Source organism: Rutidosis leptorrhynchoides, chromosome 4, assembly GCF_046630445.1.
Source record: "Rutidosis leptorrhynchoides isolate AG116_Rl617_1_P2 chromosome 4, CSIRO_AGI_Rlap_v1, whole genome shotgun sequence".
In the NCBI taxonomy this organism is placed as follows: Eukaryota; Viridiplantae; Streptophyta; class Magnoliopsida; order Asterales; family Asteraceae; genus Rutidosis; species Rutidosis leptorrhynchoides.
Window position 1 is genome coordinate 457,453,942 of NC_092336.1, and position 5,352 is coordinate 457,459,293.

Sequence of the window (5,352 nt, forward strand, 5' to 3'; positions counted from 1 at the left end):
TACTAATGATAACAATAATTGTAATACTTATAACTACAATTATGATAATAATAATAATAATAATAATAATAATAATAATAATAATAATAATAATAATAATAATAATAATAATAATAATAATAATAATAATAATAATAATAATAATAATAATAATAATAATAATAAGATTATACCCCTTGAAATCTTTTCTAAAAAGAATTGCCCCAAACCAGGCTTGAACCCGCGACCTTCCGAATAAGCACACACACCACTAACCATCCCTCTGTTAATGCTTTTCTGATTTAACATGGATTTAAATTCTTTTATTCCTTATTTCAGTCCAACCGAAAGAAAACACCAAAAAATGAATCACGGCCCAACAGAAAAAGGAACTCCGCCCAATACTAACGGCCTACTAAATTAATTTCCCTTGCCCATGATCTTAAAACAAACTGAAGCCCAAGTATATAAAAATATATTACGGTTTTCCTTGTTTCTTATTTTGTTTCGATCTAATCGTACAAGTGGAGCCGTTCATACAGCCGTTATCATCATTATTAATATCGACATCATAATTATTTCTTCCATTACCGTATCCTCATCATCCTTTTTGTTCTTCCAGTTTTATCATTAATAACTCGCTGAATATCCTTTCTTCTCTAACGCATCATCTTTATTTACTATTCATCTTCTTCTCAACATCATCCTTATCATCGTTATTTGAACAGAAAGAAGATAGAACAGAAACATCAATTAATTTCAGCTGCATAAGTTGGAGTTTTGAATAAGAGTTAGATTAAACAGATGCGGTAGACGTAACATAGCTGTAACAACCATCTGAACAGTGACAGCATGTTTCTGGGTCTGGTCCTCGTCAATATCAGAATACAAGAGTAGTAACAACCGGAAATATTAAATGGGTTTCGTTTGATCTTGTTTAAACAGAACTAGAAACCAGAAGTAAGCAATTTCTAGTGGGTTTAAGGGCAGTGATCTAATGGGTCTGTGATAATGATTGGGGCTTGAACAGAAACGAATCCAAGGCAGATGCAGTTCACGACAACAAAGAAAAAAATATGCAGTTTCAGGTGGCGGTTTAAGTTTGAACCAGAAACATAATTATAGCAGCAGTAGTATCATTAGTTCGACGATGTTGGGGACTGATTAGCATACAACAGCGATGTAGGACAGATGTGACGACCCGAAAATTTCCGACCAAATTTAAACTTTAATATTTATATTATTCCGACACGATAAGCAAAGTTTGTTAAGTTAAATCTCAAGAATTTTAAACTGTGTTCATACATTCATTATAACCTCGACCGAATTCCGACAATTCACGAACCGTTATATATAAATAGATATGTATATGTATATATATATATATATATATATATATATATATATATATATATATATATATATATATATATATATATATATATATATTATAACTTGAGAATATTAATAAAGTATTAAACGTATAATACTTTACACGAACGTATTTGTTTCAATATGATTTTCGACGAAATTAAAAATATATATATATTAAATGATTGAATTATCAGAAACATTGAATTATGATTACAAGTCTTTGTTGAGAGGTCCACTATGATTTGAGAAAATCTATTCCTCTTAACGATATTCAGAATAATTTGTAAAGCTATTTATAAATAAAAACAAAAAGTGTCATTTACGAAAGTTAGACAAAAGTTAGTGGAGAATTGGTTTCCATAATATTCTATTAATCTATTTTCAAACGTACAACGACGTTTTCAGTTTAAAAAGAACTTTATTATTAAAATGTATATAACTTTTATAAATATCTAGAATCACTTTTGACAACTCATTACTTAACCAGTATAATAAATATAACGATATTTATAGTTTATTTCATTAAATATATATAACTATTCAAATTAATATTATATATATTTATACGCGTATTATACATACATAGTTTTTATACTTTTACTATACTTTAACTTTACCTTTACTTTACTTTTACCTTACTTTAACTTTAATAATTCATACTTTAATAATTCACTTTAATAATTCATACTTTAATAATTCACTTTAATAATTCATACTTTAATAATTCACTTTAATAATTCAAAAATCTATTATAAATAGAATTCAATAGGTTTCATTATTTCATAGAAACTTGAAAATATATTTCTCTAAACTCTCTCAATCGATTTATATATATATATATATATATATATATATATATATATATATATATATATATATATATATATATATATATATATATATATATATATATATATATATATATATATATATATATATATATATATATATATTTGCTCTGTATTATTTCAAGATATTATTAGTATACATAAAATATTACGACGGAGTACTGTCCGAGTGATTTCAAAATAGTTTTTTTGAATGAGTCGAAGCTAAGGAAATTATGGGTTATAGCTATGGAGGTGATGGGTATGGTTCATGGGTATGCTCGTGAGGTCAATCTAGTGTTTATCATCTCCGTTGCGTCTACGTACTTTCCTGCAATATTGAATCTCAATATTGATACGTTCGTGAATCCGAGGCCACCCTTGCACTTGTTAAATGACGTTATATGTATTTTTACTACGAAATACAGTATTGTGAGTTTCATTTGCTCCCTTTTATATATATTTTTGGGACTGAGAATACATGCGCTGTTTTTATAAATGTTTTACGAAATAGGCACAAGTACTAAAACTAATTCTACGTGGGTTTAAACCAGAAATATACCCTTAGCTTGGTAACATTAAACTACTTGTCTATGTACGGTAGGCGCGAATCCTAAAGATAGATCTATTGGGCCTGACAAACCCCATCCTGACTATGGGATGCTTTAGTACTTCGAAGTTATTTTAAACACACCTGATCTGGTGTACTTCAGAGGGTAAAACATGAACGTTAAGGCTTGTTACCGGTTGCCTACAACTTATAGAATACTTTTATACACTTGCAAGTGTACATATATTTATAAACGAAAATCTTGTGGTCTATTAATATATTGAAATGATTGTTATGATAAACCTATGAACTCACCAACCTTTTGGTTGACACTTTAAAGCATGTTTATTCTCAGGTATTAAAGAAATCTTCCGCTGTGCATTAGCTCATTTTAAGGATATTACTTGGAGTCATTCATGGCATATTTTGAAAGACGTTGCATTCGAGTCATTGAGTTCATCAAGATTATTAATAAGACAATTATAGTTGGATGTATTATGAAATGGTGTGCATGCCGTCAACTTTCGTTGTAAAGAAAGTTTGTCTTTTAAAAACGAATGCAATGTTTGTAAAATGTATCATATAGAGGTCAAATACCTCGCGATGTAATCAACTATTGTGAAAATTTTATAATGTATATGAACGGGTCCTTTAAGTTGGTATCAGAGCGGTGGTCTTAGCGAACCAGGTCTGCATTAGTGTGTCTAACTGATAGTCGTTAGGATGCATTAGTGAGTCTGGACTTCGACCGTGTCTGCATGTCAAAATTTTTGCTCATCATTTTTGTCGGAAATTACCTGCTTATCATTTTTAGTCTAGACACATCTTATTGCATTGATTGCATGAATAGTGTATAGACAAAATTCATATCTTAGCGTATCTGCTAATTCATATCTTATCGTATCTGTTACTGTAAACTTTGCCTGACATATTCCGTAAATTCCTCCGTAATCTACGAAACCTTTTGCTCTATATAATTAGAATACCACCCGATAGCCAGAAAATCATTTCATATCGAAAAATTCTTTATTCAATCGTACGAAATGGAATTCGTCATTAGTTCAAGTCCCTCGAATTCCGAAATGGAATCCCACTCAAGTTTCGAAAGCAGTGTGACCGGAATGGATCAACCAATTAGTCATTATCTATTCTGGATGAATTGGGGATGGGTTCGTAGCCTCCTTAATCATTGGAGACAAGAAGAAGGTGATCCCTTCCATCCACCACATTGCCCTCTTGGCGAAGAACCTAAAGCACTTACCGGCATACCTATCCGAAACACCATTTTCTCTCTTATTTCTAGAGTATCTCGTCACGATTACATACTACACCAAATTCTAGATTTTATTTATCCGCTCGTCCGAACAGACAATCACCCCGGTGTAATAGACAAAGTCAACGAGCTTCGCGCTCGGGTAGTGGCTTTGGAGAATATGGTGCAAAGGTTACAAACACCAGCAGCAGCACCAGCAGCATAAACAGTACCACCATCAGCAACACCAACAGTACCATCACCACCACCAACAACAACATCCACATCCCACACCGCAAAATCACAATCTGTATCTCAAACATCAACGTCATACGCCCTGTAAATATCCAGGAATGTCAACAACAACAAACGATGAAATATTAATTCATAAACTTCATTGAAGAGATATCTCTGCGGCAGTTATGTAATCTCCAAAATCTTAGAGATTATTTAATTCTGACCGTAAATCGGATGAGTGAACAGAGATGGTAGAGTAGAAACTTTGATCGAAAATGGTGTACGATTTACAAGCTAGAATTGTTTTACCAACAGCATCAACCGGACCGTAGCATCATCAACATAGTCAGTGCCGTCAGTATCGTTAGAATCAACAGCACCTGTAACATCACAAACTCTGTCAGTTCAAGAATCATTGTGGACATCATTACGAATCAACAACAAATATATATTGTATCAACGAGTTATGAAGTATTAACTCATTTCCAATCGAAAGATTTATATGTATATTTTATATGTATAAATTTTTAAACCATAATAAATCTTCCCGTACTAAGCTATTATGTGTGAATCTTAACTACTCAGTTAATTCATATTACAAATATGCAATGATGTACGTCCTTCGTCCGCAACTTAACCATCGTTAATTACAATCTCTGTCTCAATTGAATAAAAATCCAATTCATAATAAATCAAGTGTATTATTCGAATATATGTTTGATTTTACACTTTCATCATCGATGTACTCGAAACTTTTCAAATAACATCATTTGTACCTTGCGAAGTTCACAAGAATTTCACGAAAACCAACAAATAACAAAGTAATGATTCATAATTTCAATATTATTGAAGAAATACTTATGCAATTTATAAAGTTTTAGGGATTACTCAATTCTAGTTCCAACATAAAACAAATGAGTTTAATTTAATATTAACTCATTAAAACTATATTACATCTAAAGAAAATATACACATATATTTTCATAAAGACTGTAATACACTTCTTTTGTACAAAATATTAATTGTGAAATTTTTTTTAACGGGTAGGTAATACCCGAGAGATATATAAATTCACAATTAATATATTACATTTTTCGAAACTAATTCAGCAATAATCAACTATACTCCCTACT